Here is a 20,425-nt window from a genome sequence, read left to right as displayed (position 1 = left end):
TGACTGTCAAAACGTGAGAGCCAAGTCGCGAATGCGACGACTGTTTGTTTGATGACAGGAGATATTTCGTCTTGCCCTCGTTCACTGCCAGACCCATTTTCTGTGCTTCCTTGTCCAGCCTGGAGAAAGCAGAACTAACGGCGCGGGTGTTGAGGCCAATGATATCAAAATTATCGGCGTATGCCAGCAGCTGTACATTCTTAAATAAAATGGTACCTTCTCTATTTAGTTCTGCGGCTCGAACTATTTTCTCCAAAAGCAGGTTGAAAAGTCGCAATAGGGAATCGCCTTGTCTGAAACCTCGTTTGGTATCGAACGGCTCGGAGAGGTCCTTCCCGATCCTGACGGAGCTTTTGGTGTTACTCAACGTCAGTTTACAAAGCCGTATTAGTTTTGCGGGGATACCAAATTCAGACATCGCGGCATAATGGCAACTTATTTTAATGCTGTCGAAAGCAGCTTTGTGTCGATTCTCATTTCACGGGTCTTTTCCAAGATTTGGCGCATGGTGAATATCTGGTCGGTTGTTGATTTGCCAGGTCTGAAGCCACACTGATAAGGTCCAATCAGTTTGTTGACGGTGGGCTTTAATCTTTCACACAATACGCTCGATAGAACCTTATATGCGATGTTGAGGAGGCTAATCCCACGGTAGTTGGCGCAGATTGTGGGGTCTCTTTTTTTATGGATTGGGCATAGCACACTTAAATTCCAATCGTTGGGCATGCTTTCGTCCGACCATATTTTACAAAGAAGCTGATGCATGCACCTTATCAGTTCTTCGCCGCCGTGTTTGAATAGCTCGGCCGGCAATCCGTCGGCCCCTGCCGCTTTGTTGTTCTTCAGGCGGGCAATTGCTATTCGAACTTCTTCATGGTCGGGTAATGGAACGTCTGCTCCATCGTCATCGATTGGGGAATCGGGTTCTCCTTCTCCTGGTGTTGTGCGTTCACTGCCATTCAGCAGGCTGGCGAAGTGTTGCAAGTACAAAGTTATAAAACGATAACGCTTTTTTAAGAAAATCATCTCCTCCGATGAGGCTCAATTACATATGAATGGTGCGGTAAACGAACAAAACTGTCGATTCTGGTGCGAAAAAACACACATTAACCTAAATTGACAGTGGTTTTTGGTCTGGTTGAATAATCGGTCCGTACTTCTTTCAAAATGAAGTTGGTGACACCGCTACCGTCAGTGGTATAGATTGATGATAACCAATTTTTATGCTGGCAATTGGAAGAAGTTGATCTTGACAACATCTGGTTCCGTAGCCGGATCTGCTAGTAATATCCTAAAACTCGACGAAACTGTGCACTAATAAAACTAGACAACTGTTGGAACCACCCATATCTACCAAGATTTGTACTTACTTATAAAAGTGTTATATACACACAAACAAATGCGTTCCAAAACAGGAAACGTATTCTGAACTTATTAGACCCTCAAACATATCGTATTTGAATAGATGGTAAAATTGCAACATATTGCGACGAAATTAATTTAAGCAACACATGTCTATGCAACAGCATTCGAATTGACTAGCAACGAGCGCACTGCTCCGGCAATAACAACAAACAACCACACATGCTCCTGCATATTTACATAGGACTCTTATTCAAAGCTTCGCATTCGAAATCTCAGTAAAACATTTTCTTATTAGCCATTTGAGAGATGTGGCACGTCGCTATTGCTCTGCTTCCCCTCAGGTGGGCAATTGAATGAGAAAGTCGAACTAATTGCTTATTTGGGCATTGCTGACAATTTAATTGCATGGCTTACACACATCTTATGCATTTTGCGATTTCACAATTTTTCCCCAAATTAGTAGGCAAAACAGAAAATTGTGCCAAACAAATTTACGATGCATGCCCCACAATCCACAGATGGATAAAATTGTTAAACGTGGTATAATAAGTGCTAAGAGCGATTTAAAATGTTGGAAATCATTGACTAGCTTTGCACATCTGTTGCCCCATGCATTTGACCATGCATTCAAATCGCTGTAGTAATCAGCGTTTTGCCTCTGCTTTCTAAAGACTTAAGAGGAAATTGATGCGCTGGGACGAGCATAACAACAAATTATATAATTTATAAATTCGTCCAAGTGAAAAAATTATAAGCTTCTTTGGAGCAGGTATTAAAAGTGTGTCCTTTACAGGATCATATTGCTGCATTGGCGGATTGGTCTGCGATTTATGTGCTTTCCGGACGCTGAGAGTATTGCTCGCTTAATGTGGCGACATCAAAGTTAAATGTGGTCTTTGTCATATTTGTTGATTTCATGGGAGTTATAGGCTTCTAACTTTTTACTCTTTGAAGAATTTACTTTTCGTGTTTATATGAACGTCAGCAGAGATCTATTTTTTACTTTTTTGAAATATATTAGAAACATTCGATATTCATTAGGTAACTGAAACTACTTAGCATAAAAAATATACTTAAGTTTCATAGAAAATAGTTACATGTGCAAAATGGAGATCTCTTTAAAATTCATTTCAAATATTATTTAGCAAATATACCATATAATAAAATTATATAATAAATTTAAGTCAATGAAATTTTATACACTTTCAGTATCCAATAGAATTACCCTTACATATGTACTTTCACCATACATAATCTTAGTTGCCTGGACTCTACTAATCTTCGCACAGTGGTTAACTCAAAAGAATATCACCCTTGGAGCAGTGACGTCCTCTACGTACTAAAATTAAAATTTTTTATTTGTTATATAATGTATGTAATAATCCACTCAATCGAATTCATTATGCATACATTGACAAAATTTTGTCGACACTTTTCATCGAGCAAAATTAAAAACTGCTATTTCAGTGAACAGTCAAAAAATACGTGGATGTGTGCAAAAATATCAAGCATAAAATGAAATAAATCTAATAGGGTTTTTACTCCTTTTTAATCTCTATATTCTATTTAACAGAAACTAAATACGTGCGATCAACCAACGAAAAGGAATATGCAAAAAAAAAGTTATGTATTTTCGCCTTTGCTGCACTGTTATTTCAATGAACACAGCTGACTGAGATGTGCACTTAGCGGTAAAAGAAGTCAATATTTGTGATGACTATATGAACCGGGTGTACCACATAATCCCCAAAATCAAAATCCCCAAATCAAAATCCCCAACATCAAAATCCTCTTTTTCTGTGTGAAATACATTGAAATTAGATTTAAAATCGCTGCGATTTCATAAAAGTTAATTCTATACTCAATATTATATCTAAAGTTGAATTTCACGAGATATTTTATGTTTAATGGTTTCACGAATATTTAGTAGGTAAATTAAAGAAAATGCAATACATGTTATATCAATCAGTTTAACAGTCCTGTACATTTCTTGGTTCGTTGGTATATGTAACCTTTCGAAGTCGGCTTATTTTAATTTTTTGGGCTCGTTTCGATGGTAAGTACACCCAGCGGTCTGGTTGGCAATCTACAATTGCTTCCCAATAATTTGGGAAGGCGCTAGTGAAGATGATGTACTCAAATCCTTTACTTTGTTGTTCGCCTGTGCCACAGATACTTGATGGGCCTTTGGATCATGATTATGGACAGTAGGAGCGCGTTGTATTACATGATCGCCAGTATTTTCCTCTAAATCCGTCATGCGTTCTCGTCTATATCTATATATTGTCATATATGGGTACATATATATGTAACTACGAATTAAAACTCAACTAAAGAGCGGTTTTACTATTTTTTATATGATCTCTAATAATATTTAATAAAAATAAAAAAATGGGGATTTTGTGACACTGCCTCAAAAAAAAGGTGGGGATTTAGTGTTAGGGGATTTTAATTTTGGGGATTTTGATTTTGGGGATTATGTGTTTGGGGATTTTTTTTCAACTGGGGATTTTGTGTTTGGGGATTTTTTTTTTTGGGGATTTTGTGGCACTCCCATATGAACCATGGAACCATGCAAATAAAGCTTTTTAATCACCAAAAATTACGTTTTCAAACTGGTCCTTTTAAAACCAATATTTGTCGCAAAAGGAAACACGTTCATTTTAAGCTCCATTATTTGATGAACACGCTTGATAATGGTTGATAGGTTAAATTCTACTTGCGTGTTCGCTAGTTATCTTCTTCTTATTGCGTTTATCAACTGCTGCTAACCAACCAGTACGCGTAAAGCTTAGTACGCAGCTCTCAAGAAATCTAGTACTAATTTTTGATACTTTTTTTCAGTAAAATGTGAATATGGCAAACCTGGTTTTGCGAAGAAACATCAAATCAACAATTGTTTCTTGAAGAAAATTCAAAGTAATCGTGAAATTCATCCTAAATTAGTTGAAATCAATATTATGAAGTATATTCCATTTTGAAAAGTTGTATAAAACCTACCAATCATCAACAACATTTCTTAAATCTCAATGAAAATATTTATGTTACCATACACATACACACATACATATTACGCACAAAGTTTGTTTTCTTTGTTTATTCTCTCTTGCTCTTCTAATGTAGATCATTCACAATGCGTAACCAGCTGTCAAAATTACTTGAGAAATAATGTATTTTTTTTTCTTGAGCAATTACTTGAGAGCTGCGTACCAACCTTAATACTCCATAGTATTGAGAATCTTTCAAATAATTTGTGACTGTATTACGAAGCAAAACTTTTACAAATTTTTTGCCGACTTTTTAGCAATCTAACTATTCTAAAACGCTTCCCATTCGAAAGTTCTGCACCACGTGGCATTCTTCCCAAATAATTAAAATTAAGAGAAATTAATTACCATATTATGATTCATGTTAAAAGTTGAATAAGGGACATTAAACTCAGTAAAACGATCTTCTTACTTTGTTAAAGAGAGATATAATTTTAGAAGAGCGAGAGAAGCACCAGCTGTTAGGGATTTATTGAATGGGAAATATGGGACATATGTTTCTATGCCTTTGATTTAATATCCTTAACTTACTTTTTTTCCAATTTTTCACTGTAACTAAAATCAAAATTTATATGTTGTCTCTACAACCGCTAGAACACAAATAGATGAATTTGAACATATGTATACTTCTTCTGAGAAGCTACATATTGCATATAACGAATTTTGTTTATTTCGCTATTTCGAGACATTAAACGTAGAAAATTTTCGATCTATCAACGTTCTTTCTCTTATCGCCATATATGGGAATATACATATATTATTCAGCTGATAGCAAACTTATCATCACAAAAATCGTATGAAAAAAACAGAGTTGGCCAGTGTAATTAGAAGTAAGAGTAGAGCCCTAAAAATCATCAATTTAGTAATGTTTTTATGGAGTAAGGAAATGAACTCGAATATATTTTTCTGAAGATTTACTCAATTTGTGTTTGAGTTTATAGAAAAAATTCTATATTGACATTTTGATACAAAGGAGCAGCTACTGCGCACATCTTCGAAGTCACATTTTTCAAAAAGACGCCTACAAGCGAAGGTGATGCTTGAAACTTGTGCTATGTGAAATTAATAGAAGCAGGAAAGAAAAGGTTAAGTTCGGGTGAAACATTTTATGTAGGTTGCCTTTTATATTTCGCGCTTTGGCAACCGTAGTATTGTAATCTGGCAACTCACAACTTTATAGTAAAGCTTGACGTTTTTGATATTGTTTTGGCACAACGCTATTTGTGCTGTTTAACAAAATATTCATTTCGGGCAAAAATGGATATAAATAGCGAGCATTTTCGTGCGATTAGTTATTACAACATTCACTATTATGTACTGATGGTGCCGTGACTTAAATCGTAGTCGTAGATCACTCCAAGACGAAATTCGCCGTTTAATGATTATTAAGTGTGAACGCTTTCCGCGTTTTGTATAATTCTTTTTTTAGTGTGAAGAATGCATGAAAAATGGGGTTCACACAATTTCATCAATTTATTAATGCTCTAAAATTCAACCTTCAATAACGATAACAAAAAAAAAAAATTTTTAACGAAATATTTAAATCACAGTATGTGTCTTGTCCCTCATTTCAAAATCAGTGATTTAGCGAAATTTTCAAAGTCCACTTGACATGGTCGACTCAGCACATACTTACGATTTTATTATTCAATTTACGGACAAGGACATAGTATTATTGGAGGGAGACGCCCTCTGAACGGTGTTTACGCTATTCAGTCGATCGCAAGTTCGAAAATTTTTACATTAGGCTTATGGGGGCTAACATATAGTAAGTATTGTACCGATTTTACCCCATTTTCATTTAAGAGCTTCACTGATATTTTTGGTAAAAAAAATAATAAATAGATACTATCATATGGTATCTGAGGACTTGAAAAACCATGATCACATTTCATATATGTATGTTTGTACATGAGATGACGTAGCGTATTTTCTCATGGTTTTATTCAAATAAATTTACTGGTGTTTGATTTTGGCGATGTCTCCTTTTACCTGCATTGTTATTTATGTTTCCAGTTTCTCCACAATGATCAGACCCTCTGACTTTACATACACTTTGTCAGCAAACTGTAAGCATTAATATGTTAGGTATTGTATGTTATGTATTGGATATAGCAGTCTATGTGAGTCGATTAACTCAAGTAAAGAGCAATACTTTGTGTATGTGTGCTTAAGACTCAGAGGATTTCCTTCATGGTCGGGGCTATAAGCTTCAATCAAAGCCAAGGTGTTGCTCTTATAAGCAGCAGAAAGCTCACAAACTGTGTGGGTAAGCAATTCCTTAGACTCGAGCAAAGGTACGCTTATACATATTTACTACTTCAGGTATGTTTGGTGCGCCAAAAGTCTACAGGTGCCATTTTTAAAACCCCAATATACAAGCAACATTCTTGTAAAGCGGCGCGTTATTACTTGAGTGGAAATCTTGAACTCAGCTGCGAATACACATGCAAATGTTGGCTCCGAGCCAAAATGATGTCAAACTAGCAGATGCATAGACAGCAAAATATACACCCGCAAACATACAGCAACAGTGAATATGTAGACCTACGTAAATGGTCGAAAGCCACCTTGTAGCCTTTGTCTATTTGCTTAAGTGGCGCTCGAGCTCTGCTATGCGGTGTGCGCTATGTGTGCCACAAACAAACGGTAACATCGGCACACATACAATACATATTTACATAATGCGCTCGAAGCAGCAAAGTCAGTGCAGGCAAACAAGTCAAAAGAAATGCCATAAGCTCTCACTTCGCCGCCCTGTGCGTGAGCGTCTGTAAATATCGGCATTTCACTGCTCAGACTTTACAAGTTTTCTCCACTTGCGTCAAGCAGCTGCTCAGCATGGTTTCTGCCACGACAAGGTGTTCTGAATAGTGTTAGTGTGTGCGCTTGGATTAGTGTCAGGAGTTATGTCCGTGTGTATGTTAACGAATTTCTTTGTTTCGAGCTATTCGCAAAAGGCGTGAGGAGAGTTCCACCGTTCACAGAACTTGCTGACTAAACTGTTGTGATAGACTGGTAGTTGGATCGTATTAAATTTAATTCTCGAGTTGTTGTTCTTGCTTCCGGACTTCCAACACAAATTTGGCCCTACACAGATGCCTATAAATATATTTACGCAAAGAGGGAACTTGTATGAGAAAGTGCAAATAACGGCAGTTGCAATTATTTTAATGCGCCACATTTCCCAAGCATATATTTTTTCACAAAACTTACAAAAACACACAAGGTATTGTTCTTACAGAAAGGCAGATGCGTAGGCGCCAGCCACATTGTAAAATTCAGATTACAACGCAAGCACTTGAAGCACTTCCAGCTGGCAGAGTCCGTTTTTCGGGGGCAAAAGTTTGCAACAAGCACTTGTGTTATTTGTTTTAATGTTAGCTGTATGAATTTTGAAATGTGCCACATAGAAGCCTGAATGCAAACGAATATATGTGTATATAATATAAGTATGCCTATTTATTAATTTCCAATGCGTTCGCTCTGTCTCTAACTAAACTCACATTCCTCTGCTCAGCAGGCTTACGAATAAATCCTTAATACATATGTTTTCACGTGCATTTCCGACAATTCTTTCCTGGAAAACAAATAGCACATGTGCACTGCGTATACGTAACTTTTAAATGTTTAATGGTGTTTTAATTGCATGCGTCCTACTATGTGTGTGCTTTCGAAATAAAATACTCACAAAATATTGTTGCAAATTGTGAAATCTAAGTGCATGCAGCCTTTTAATAAATCAAAATCACTTATCTTTTTGTAAACGTGGCGTTACTAATTGTGTATTTTCCAGATCTCTTTATGGCATACATTCAAAACTGCAATCCATACATTTGTAAATTTGGGAAAAATTGTATAATGCCAAAAAAGTCAGCGGATTTCAAACAATTTCTGCCAAAATTTAAAATATTTATACAAATACAATATGTATATTATATATGTGCATACAAGGTGCGTTCCAATGTAAACAGGACTTAAAAAAAAACAGAACAAATGATTTTTTCAGCAAAATCAATTTATTTTATTCAAATAGTCTCCTTCTGCTTCAATACAGCTTTTTGCACGGTCCAAAAGCATGTCGAACGAGTGTTTTAGCTCGTTGGCCGGTATGGCCGCCAGTATGCCGTATGAAAACGTTGAAATCACTCGTGTACTCTGCTACGGGATAGGAAATCATCGCCATAAACTCGTTTCATCAATTGAAACGTTTTGGCAAAAGTTTTACCAATTTAAAAAAAATTTAATGTTGTCTCTTTGCTCGAAGCTCATTTTCAAACACAAACAAACATACTGATACCTAAGATGCAATAACTTCTCTTCTAATCGATGAAATATCATAAAATTCTCACTGGACAATCGATAAAGATATATATATCGACAAATAGATGGCGCCACCAGGGGGCGCTAGATTCAAAAAGTCCTGTCTACTTTGGAACTCACCTTGTATATACAATGACATTTTATGTTTGAGAGACATTTTTGTTTATTTTGTTGTTAGACAATATTAATAATATATTACAGCTGTTATGACAACAAATATATACCCATATAACCACAGTATTTAAGCTGATAAAAGTATACTATCAAAAATTGATATTGCGCACGAATCTGCTTATTTTCTCATTTAAAATCTTAAAATTGCAGAGGGAAGCGAGACGCATTTGCAGACAAAAAATAGAGAGGGCGAAAAGCGTGGGTACGAAGAACTTGACCAGCTTGCCGTCAGGAATTGTGCTCGAACATTCTACGAAAAGATGCGGCAACTAACAGAAGGCTTCAAGATCGTAGCATACTCTTGTAGAACCCCCAGAGGTTAACTAGTGACTAATGTTCACAGACTAAAATTACTAAAATTATGCAAGGAACACATCTCCAGCCTGCTGAACGACAGCGAAAGCATAACGCCAGGAGATGGTGAAGACAATTCCCCAATCGATGATGATAGAGCGGACGTTCCATTGCCCGATTATGAAGAAGTTCTAATAGCAATTACCAGTCTGAGGAGCAACAAAGCAGCGGGAATCGATGGATTGCCGGGCGAGTTATTCAAATACGGCGCAAAGAACTGACAAGGGCTTGCATCAGCTTCTTTGTAGAATATGATCGGACGAAAGCATGCCCAACGATTGGAATTTAAGTGTGTTCTGCCTAATCTGCGAAAAGGGAGACCCCACAATTTGCGACAACTGCCGTGGGATAAGTCTCCTCAACATCGCATATAAGGTTCTATTCAGCGTATTGTGTGAAAGACTGAAGCCCACCGTCAACAAACTGATTGGAGCTGATCGCACCATGCGCCAAATCCTGGAAAAGAACCGTGAAAAGAAAATAGACACGCACCACCTCTTCCTCGATTTTAAAGCTACTTTTGACAGAACGAAAACGAGCTTTATGCCGCGATGTCTGAATTTGGTATCCCCGCAAAACTAATACGGCTGTGTAAACTGACGTTGAGCAACACCAAAAGCTCCGTCAGGTTCGGGAACGACCTCTCGGAGCCGTTCGATAGCAAACGAGGTTTCAGACAAGGCGACTCTCTTTCGTGTGACTTCTTCAACCTACTTCTGTTGAAAATAATTCAAGCTGCAAAATTAAGCCGAGAATACCTTCTAGTACCTTCTCAATCTTCTATGAGAGTGTATCATTGGCCTTAAAAACCACGCCGTTAGTTCTGCTTTCAACACAATGGATAAGGCAGCAAAGCAAATTAGTCTGGTGGTGAACGAGAGCAAGACGAAATATATTCTATCATCAAACAAACAGTCGTCGCGCTCGCGACTAGGCACCCGCGTCACTGTTGACAGTCATACCTTTGAAATTGTAGATAATTTCGTCTATCTTGGAACCTGCATCAACACCAACAACAACGTCAGCCTCGAAATCTCTTGCCAACAGGTGCTACTTCGGACTAAGTAGGCAATTGAGAAGTAAAGTCCTCTCTCGACGAACAAAAACAAAACTCTATAAGTCACTCATTATTCCCGTCCTGCTATATGGTGCAGAGGCATGGACGATGACAACATCTGATGAGTCGACATTACGAGTTTTCGAGAGAAAAGTTCTGCGAAAGACTTATAGTCCTTTGCGCGTTGGCCACGGCGAATATCGCATTCGATGGAACGATGAGCTGTATAAGATATACGACGACATTGACATAGTTCAGCGAATTACAAGACAGCGAGTATGCTGCCTAGGTCATGTTGTCCGGATGGATGAAAACACTCCAGCTCTGAAAGTATTCGACGCAGTACACGCCGGGGGAAACAGAGGAAGAGGAAGACCTCCACGCCGTTGGAAGGACCAAGTGGAGAAGGACCTGACTTCGCTTGGAATATCCAATTGGCGCCACGTTGTTAACTGGTCTATAACCGCGTTAGCGGTTTCTACGCCAGTAAAGAAGAAGAAGAAATCCCATCGAAAACTGTTGTGCGTCCTTAAATCAAAGGTGTATTTGCAAAGAAATCGCACAGTAGGCGCACTCAAAGATAACATAAGGATATATGGCTAAATGACCCATATTTAAATATAATGATAAAGAGTTGTTTACATAGTTTGCTTCAAAGAGTGGAGGCTGTTATTAAAAATGAAGGTTTGTCAGCCCAATACTGAAGAAAATTAAGTTTTTCTCAATTTTATGAAAAAATTATATTTGAAAGAAATATTCTGAAAGTAAATTTATTCAGATATCTTAATAATTTCTGCGTTATTTGACTCTGAACGCAAAACTATATGAACATTTTCTTTGTTTCCAATGGGTTGGCGGGGTACTGTAAAGGCTTTCCAAAATTTCAACTCAAATAATGGCATAACGCCACCAATCGTCAATTGGGGAGTTGGTCTTTTTAACAGCAGTTTTTTGATATACATACGAGTATGTATACTCAGTTTGGTTTGCCATTTTACAATGAAAAGACTTACTCCTGATAAAGGTTTGCAAATCGTTCAAAGTCGCGCACTGGACGCAGTATTCAATGTGGATTGTTTGGTTTATTCTCCGTGATGGTTATTTCTCCGTTTGTTCCGTGATTAACCGCATGTTGAGGTTCTTTCACTATTCCACGCAGAAAAAATTCGGCAATGACGCTACTAAAGAAGTGTTTTCAAACTTGCGGAGATAGTCTAACTTGGTACTTAAATTTGCTCCTAGAGTCTGAAAGTCCGTCAGCATATTTTTTTGTGATTACCTAGGAAATTTTGAACTATCAGGACAAAACTTTTTAAGCTCCAATTTCCGGATCAGTGATAACCTTTAAATATTTTACTTTTCCATGATAAGCTTCGAAAATTGTCTACAAGGCTTTAACATTCCTAACTTGATCGCGTATTAAATCACTGAGATAATTTTGAGTAAATAATTTTGTGTAGATGTGTCACCCTTCCATTCACTTTTACGCGTACTGGTATATTGGAACCATTTCTGGGCGTTTGGCAACATCATTGTTTCTGATAGCATACAAATTACTTTTAAAACGAAAGCGAGATTTTCATTGAGTAAAGCTGGATATTTAGTAGACTGCACGTTTGATTTTCTTTAGACCTTTCGCATAATTTTTCGTATATTTTCAATAAAACAACTGCGGGTGAGGATCAACGAAAAAGGTGCGCGGAACCTTACTCATGACTACATAAAAGAATTTGCTACTATATTTAGGGCACAATTTTTGTTTTTTTTGTAAAGCTCTGTTACTATTTACGGTCCGCTAAGTTTGTTCGGTTACCCACTTTTAGTTATACCATAAGCAGGGTATATTAAGTTTGCCAAAAAGTTTATGATACACAGAGGGAAAGGTCGGAGACCCTATAAAGTATATAAAATATATTAATATAAATGATATATGTATATTGTATATAAATGATCAGCGTGAAGAGCTGAATCGCCTTCGCCATTTCCGTTTATCAGTCCGTTCATCTGTATGTATATAAGCGAACTAGTCCTTCAATTTTTGAGATATCAATCTGACATGGTGAAATTGGAAAATTTCTCCCCAAGAAGCTGCTCATACGTCGGAACCATTAATATCGAACCCCTATAGCTTATAGCTGCCATATAAACCGACTGATTAAACTCAAGTTTTTGTATGTAAAATTATTTCATTTGTGAAGGGTATTCTCGGTGGCAACCGTAGTTAAATTTTTCTTTCTTTTTTTTCGCACAGAACCTACATAAATTTGTTGAATAGTGATAATATTAAACTACACAGCAATAATTCGATCGGATTTTGCTTTTCCGAAGTAATTAACTGTAAATACTCATAATACAGTATGCTACATTTTCCAACTGATTTAAGCCAAAATAATCTCGACATAAATATAACCTAAGTTTCGGCGCTTCATGAAACTACACATGACAGATATGGAAACTCATTACGGTGAATTCATATGGAAATTGTATATCATTTAGGCATTAGTAAAGCGTAATTATGTGCATTTTTTCTATTTTCTGCTCAAAACAAGTAAAACACACACACGAGCATATGAAGCATGCGAACACAATTACGCAATACCTGAGAGAGTATTTTTTCATGCCGCTGCTACAAAGCAGGAAATGAATGCAGATGGTAAAAACGCAATACTTCAACATGCTAAATACCCAACTATGCACAAAAAGTTGCACGGACAATATATTATATAAGCAAGAGTAGCATTTACATGTGAATAGACAGATAAGTGTATATTTTAAGTAAATTCTAATGTGTGTGTGTGTAAATTCTGATATGTTTTTAAAATATTCATGCAAAACACACACTCACACAAATATTCTATTGGCGAAATGTGCAAAATATGCAAGCTGCAAGCTCACTGAGGCATGACTGCAGACAAACGACGCCCAAAAAGGCGGAAATAAACAATTTGAATACATACATACATATATATGAACATATACACACGTATGATATATGTATATACATTTGTAGTCATTGAAGCAAAGGCAAGCAGCAGCTTGTGCACAACCAGAATTCATGAACTCGATCGCAATGGAGCGGGAGGTTGCAATGTGGCATGCAACATACTCACATGAGTGTATGTAAAACATTTGTGTGCACAGTCAAAAGCCAATTCTTTTGAATACCTTCGATGCGACAGAAACGAAAGTAAATGCATTCCGTACAAACAGACACACGCTTAGTATGTGCCTGTCTGTGTGTGTAGAGGAATTTCTATACAATACAGTTACGTGCAGTTTGTATGCTTGAATAAAGAACTGCCTTTGCCTCTGCCTCTGCCGCCTAGCCTCTAGTCGTATTGATTTAAAGTGCAAAATAGTTGGATGTGCGGATAGCAATGGACGAAAGTATGTTAGCAGGAAAGCACAGAAATTGTTGAGAGAAAATACATATACACATGTATGTTATGCACATTTAATTTACAGGTATGTTGCAGTGTATTGGTATTGCATACACTCGAGCGAAAGGTGAGCAGCCAGGCGTGTAAATAATCTGGTAAGGAAGCAAACAACAAGGCGAACGATCTCAGATGGTAGAAATACATTTAGTCATATGTTATATATACGTGGGTACATGCAACAGTGTTTCAGAAAACGTTGCATACTTTTGGGGTATAAAGGCATTTTTTCTGGGGTCAAATAGGTTTAATTTGATTTATTTAAAAAGGCAATCATTTGTGCTAGGCCTGAGCTTGAAAAGTTTTAAAACTATACTGTTCACAATAAATATTTTTAAGAAAAATTATCAAAAAAAAAAAACAGAAGTTGGCGAACTTTCTCAAATTTCATTTACCCGCTGCATTGTACCGAGACATTTCCATTAAAGTTATAGGGTTTGTCCAGAAAGTCGATTTGAAAAAAATTTATTGAAGTAATCGTTACAATTCTCTAAAAACTTTCAAAATAGGCTCCTTCTGCGTCGACGCAGCGCTGAGAGCGCGATTTCCAAGCATTGAAGGCGTCACGGTAGGCATTCTCCGGAATACCCTCGAGAGCCGAGGTGCATGCTGCTTAGTTCCCCTCTGGCGTCTTTACATGCTTGCCTTTCATCGGTTTTCAAGGATCACACTCAAAGATCCATGACTTGTTACCTGTGATAACGTTATTTAAAAATTGGGGATCACTTTCAAACTTGTTCAAATTTTCTTGGCACACTTCCACTCGCCGCGATTTCTGGTCGTCAGTGAGCACTTTTGGGACCATCTTTCCTCACACCTTGCGCATGTTCAAGTGATCCGTCACAATGTCATGAACTCCTTGATAAGTTTAACATCTGGGCAATTAAACGAATACTTAGTCGACGGTCTGAGTTCAAAACTGTGCGCACACGAGTCACACTGTCGGTGTTTGTTGAAGTCGCAGGTCTCCCAGCACGGTCTTCATCAGCGACCTCTTCCCGCCCCTGCAAAAAGGCTTGTGCCACCGAAACACACCACTTCTTGCTAAAGCAACATCCGGGTAAGCCTGCTTGATCATATCAAACGTCTCTGTCGTAGATTTACCGAGTTTCATACAGAATTTAATCGCATACCTCTGCTATAACGAACGCTGCGTTTTAGGCTTGTACCACTCACAGAAACACGTCGCATGAAAATGTTTGCCCTGACTCTCCAGGTGCTCGGAGACAACTGACCAGGCGCTCGTTCGTGCGCGCACGCTCCGAAGTACAGTCCCGGCGGAAGAAAATCAGTCCTATTACTTTCCGGACAAACCCTGTATATTGAATTCATACGGCCATAGCATATGAAAAATATATGTTTCCAGCATAGCCACTTTGTTTTAATAAAAAAAACTGCTTTTTCGTTGGAATATTAAAAATTTACACCTTTTATTTTATTCGATTTCCGGTGAGAGATATACATAGAAAAGCAATTTCCATAATAGTCATAAATTAAGAGGTGTCAAGAGTCTCACATATAACAGCTGACGAAAGGCCATGCGTATGTGTCACTGGTGCCATATGAATATACCAAACCGCTGCACTAGAGGTGACTCTGGACCTTACTGCGCTTTATATTGTTGTGGAAATGACAGCAGAGATGTCTATTTTTATATGAAATAAGCGGAATGAGCTCTCAGAAAGAGATTGTAATTGAAAAGAGGCTACAAATGGCTCTCTTTCCCAGAAAGGACATTATCAAAAAAATCTACTTTGAAAAGAGATTCAAAGCCACACTATGCTGTTAGAGTGAATGGGAGGACTTTCGTTGAGGCACAATGCTATGTTATACAGACGGCTCGAAAACGGCAGCGTTAATTGAGTATAGTAGTGTCTGGGGCACGTTTACACGTATTATTCAAGCTGAGTCCATGCCATTAACAGATGTGCTAAGGTTATTTTAGAGGAGAACAATGACGAGTCACGAATTGTCATTCTCAGTAATAGTTAAGTGGAAATTCAGGCAATATCACTCGTTGAAATCAAATCAACAATGGTACAAATGGTACATAAGAATGCTTAACACGGTTGCCACGGAAAATAACATTTCGCTAGCATGAATCCCTAGGTATAGAGGCATCAATGGAAATGAACTAGCCGATCTCGAAAGGAGCTGAGGCAACTAGTCCGGTAGGATCCGAACCGTTCTTCGATGGTGGGTCTTACACACTTAATGAGATGATGTACGGAAAGAGGAAAGTTCTAGTAGAAAAGCCACTGGAAACAAGTGCCTGGCCTTCGATAAGCTAGGCTATTTCTGGAAAAGTTGATACAAAACGGTTCCAGAAACTAATTGTACTTGCCAAAAACAAATTAAGACAAATTGAGGTATTTTATGTAGACCAATGCAGGCTTTTATTCAGGTACAGCTCCACGGGTCTGTGGAGTTTCTATGGTCAAAGAGTTTTTCTCAAAATGGTGTTTTCAAAATCAGTGGTCATCGAAAACTGCTAAACCGATTATTTTAAATTTTAGCACGAGCTTCCTAAATAATTTTTAGTAACAAAATGAAGATTTTTTCTTATCGATAAATATTTTTTATAAACAATTTATGTCCGAAATTTTTCATTTCAAAAATCAATTTTTTGTTTTTTAGAAAGCGCCATTTTAACAAAAAATAGTTTTCTTATTCCTTCGTCCTGTTTTACTAGATCTGAAACTACTTTAACGAAATCAGTTTGGTTTTTTTAATTTCAGAGCATTCAGTTCGGAGATATAGTGGTCACAGCAAAGTGTCTTTTTTGAGAGGAGGTCATTGGCTTTTTTCGGCCTTCTATCTGCATATAACCCCTTAAAGAGATAATGCCCTCATCGACCTTGTGATACGGCCGGTTCACTGAAAGAATTACGCTATGAACTAGTCCTCATTAAACGTTTTCAGAAAATATACATAATTGTTTGATTAAAAATACAAATTAATCCGTTCAAAATTGAAAACATCACAGTTTTTTTTTTTATAAATTTCAAAAGACAGGAGATCGAGACAGTTAAATTGAAATAAAAATAATTCGGATTTAGAAGGCTAAATAATTTTTTGGCATTACGAGATTTACAATTAATTTCAATTGAACCTTTATTCATGGAATCATCCTAAAATTTAGCGAAAAAAAAGAAAGTTTAAGAATCACAATTTAAATTAACTCACAAATATCTTATTTTTTTTATGGAACTGCTCTTCATCCTTACTGATCTAAAATATGTATTTATTTATTTTGTAATGTGGGTAAAGCTTGTACATATCAACAAAAGCGACGTGATGTATAAAACGCTCAAATATTGACAAAATGGTTGTTTTGTTTTTGACACTGCTACCACGGCTCCGTTTGAATATCTGCAACCGTTTACGTAAATTTTTGAAGACCCGTTGCAGTATTTCTTCTATAATGCACTGAATGTTGCCATCGAGTCGCTAAATTTTGCACGCAGTATGTCCATGTTTAGACATAAAATAAGACGTGCGGCACCGTCGTCCGCGCCGATTTCATCAAGTCCAACAAAAAAAATAGTCGGTCAATATCATATTATAATGCTCACTAATGATAGTAACGTTTCGAAAGAAATAAGACCCGATGAGGTCGTCATACCGCAATCTACACCAAACGATACATTTTTAGAGATGCATTTGCGATTCCTGAACCACGCGAGAATTTGACTCATCCTAATAGCGACAATTGCGTTTGTTGACAAAGCCACTAAGGCAGAAATGGGCTTCATCTGAGAAGATGAGTTTTCGATTTGTGAATTTGGGGATGAATGTGAATTTGCGTATAATCTTGGACAATTTCCAAACATTGTACCAAAGTGAAACGGTCAACCTTATTGAATACACACATCACCCTGGATGTAGCAAATATGCAGATAAGTTCAACAAAGGTCAAGAGCATAAGTGAAAATGTCTTGCATTATCCGTTAGTCAACTGTCAACAGTATAGACATTTGTGGCACTCAACAGCTCTCGCTGCTAATAGCTGTCAAGCGAATTGCCTTGAATGTTTGATGTAGGAAATGCACTGCAGTTGGTAAATCTGGAATAAACAAATTTCGTTCATGCACCTACATACATACTCAAATATGCTTTGGTTTACGGCAGTGCAGGCATTTCAATATTTTGACTAGTACGAAGAGGGAAAGATCACCAAAGCATTCTTCTTCACGCTACCGAAATGCTGTAGAAAGTTGGTGACACCCTTGTCAACATCATATCTGGGAGTAGTTGATGATGTTGTTGTCTGTTAGCAGAGTCAACAGTTCAACTGGGGATTTCAAGTGCATTTGTTACTTTTCTTTGCAGTTCGACAATCCCTTTGCTGTTTCAACCGTAACCCCACTTTTTCATACATTTATTAAATTGTATATTAGTGTGTGTACGTTATTATTTTTCAGATACAGTTTTGGGGGAGAGGAGTAAGATACATATTTGTCTGTATTTGTAAAAGTTATAAATAAAAAGCAAATCACATTTTCAATTGTTGGGGCGAACGCAAATCTAATTTAGATGCAAAGAAGAGAAAACTCGTCACTGTGCATAAATATGCAATATTATGATTTTACTATCATTCTTGGAATATACAAGTTTTTTGAAAACAAAATATTTGAATATAAAGTAATTAAAATTGAGAGAAGTCACTTAATAGAGAAGACATTCGATGCAAAGTCTAATGAATGAAATAGATATAATAACTAAATAGAGATAACGGCAATTCTCAAAAAGTTTCAATATTTTCGAAAAAATCACTGCCTGTCAATAATAGCAAGCGAGCAGAGAATCTACTTTAATCTATAAAGTGATAATCTAAAATGAACAGGAACTATTACCAAACATAAGAGAAATTCGAAAAATCTCAGATTTTACTAACCTGGACTTTAAAATATTCGCGGTAATTAATAAGTAAAATGTACGGCAACAAGCTTCAAATAAATTGAACGAGCTTTAAGTAACAAAGAGATGTTCGTTAAATTCGTTTAATTTCCACCAAATTAATAAAAGGAATTTAAACAAGTAAAAAAGGGGTTGTTCGGGTGCAACCGAACATTTCATACTCTTGCAACTTGCAAGAATCAAAGCCAGGGAAATAGTAAAACGTCAATCAGAGAATCGGTATACAGGAGCTAGATCAAGTTTCGCTCGATTTATCCATTCAGGCACAAACATTTTAGGCACAAAGGTACACTGTTGAGTAAAACACGCTCTCTTAATTTCATAAAGATAAATCAAATATTGGCCGATATATCCAGCATAAAGTCCCCCGGAAGTTCGAAAATCTTTATTTTAGGTATATGGGGCTTAGGGAAGTATTGACCCGAATCAACCCATTTTTGATACACAGAATTACTGTTGTCAGGAAAGGATTCGCTCTGAATTTCAATTGTATATCGCATACATGTACCGATATTTTGGTCAAAAGTCAACTAAGTATATTGGGGTCCACATATTCAGTACCTAGTCGTGAGTTCAGTAGAACAGTTGTGGTTGTATTTAGGCAGTTTATATTTTAAAGGAATTATCCCATTATAGTAATTAATTTGAAAATGTGTTATGCGGAAAGTAGGCGAGGTTGTAGACCGAATTCGCCACATACAAATGTCAAGGGAATATTGTGTCCCGAATTTAGTTGAAATCGCTCGAGCAGGTCTTGAGATATGCGATTTTACATTTCAAAGTGGGTGGTGGCTTATTTAGCTATAGACTTATTGCGCTTTTAGTAGTTTTGAACAGTACCGTTATATAGGGAGTGACCGGCGTTATCTTCCGATTTCATCAATTTTCACACTGTCGGTGTAAGTTCTATAATATTTGAGCCGGGCGAACTTGGTTATTGTTGCTTTATTGGTTTAGGAGATATGTGCACTAAGGGGGTATTCTGGTCTAGAAATTAAAAAAAATCGATTTTTTTTTTATATTTTCAAAGTTTAACTATTCAAGAATATGTGTACAAGAAGATTTTTCAAAATTCAAATTATTTTCGGAGATATAGGCATTTTTCTGACCCGGCATCCAAACTGGTTTGGCCGGAACTAATCGAACAAAAAAGTTTACGCGAAACTTTAAACGCGTTTTTCTCAAAACTGACTTTTTCGGAACGATACCCACGATTTCTCAGGTTCTACTGGACCGATTTTCATGAAATTTTTATAGAGTCTTATTTATAGGCTTGCCTATGTTTGGAACTAGCCCCATCCCCAAATTTTTATTTTTATTAATTTTAGAAAATTCGAAATAGTCAGAAAAAGTGATCCAAAAAACTTTTTTTTCAGGCAGTCGCCATTTTGTGAAAAAAAAATTTTTCCCACTTTTCCGTAGTTCCGGCCATTGCGATATTATTCTAGATTAATAATCTTTTTTTTTTGGTTTCAGATAACTAGGAGGGTTGAAATCATGGGTATGGTCACGTGGAAATTTTTAGAGACCCCCCACTTCGGCAGCTCATAATTTTTGAAATTTTTTACTTATTTTAGTTTCTAATTTTTTTCTGTACTTTTCTAAAATTAACAAATATAACTAATAAAAAATGTATAGTAAAAATATTGATGCCTTTTTTTACGACACTTTAAAAATTACCTGAAATTCATGCTTCTAGACCAGAATACCCCCTTAAACTTATTAGAGGGTGGGAGCTAGGCCCATGG

At 36.8% G+C, this 20,425-nt stretch overlaps 1 protein-coding gene across 1 annotated transcript in view; it reads right to left on the bottom strand.

Annotated features, from left to right (window-relative positions):
- The window catches only part of LOC126766543 (methionine--tRNA ligase, mitochondrial), a 43,114-nt gene that overhangs the window by 3,573 nt on the left and 19,116 nt on the right, over nucleotides 1–20,425 (bottom strand). The gene's annotated exons all lie outside the window — the stretch shown is intronic.

The sequence above is a fragment of the Bactrocera neohumeralis genome, unplaced genomic scaffold, assembly GCF_024586455.1.
Source record: "Bactrocera neohumeralis isolate Rockhampton unplaced genomic scaffold, APGP_CSIRO_Bneo_wtdbg2-racon-allhic-juicebox.fasta_v2 ctg165_3, whole genome shotgun sequence".
Taxonomy (NCBI): domain Eukaryota; kingdom Metazoa; phylum Arthropoda; class Insecta; order Diptera; family Tephritidae; genus Bactrocera; species Bactrocera neohumeralis.
Note: the sequence above shows the minus strand (reverse complement) of the source record. Positions and strands in the feature narration are given on the sequence as shown.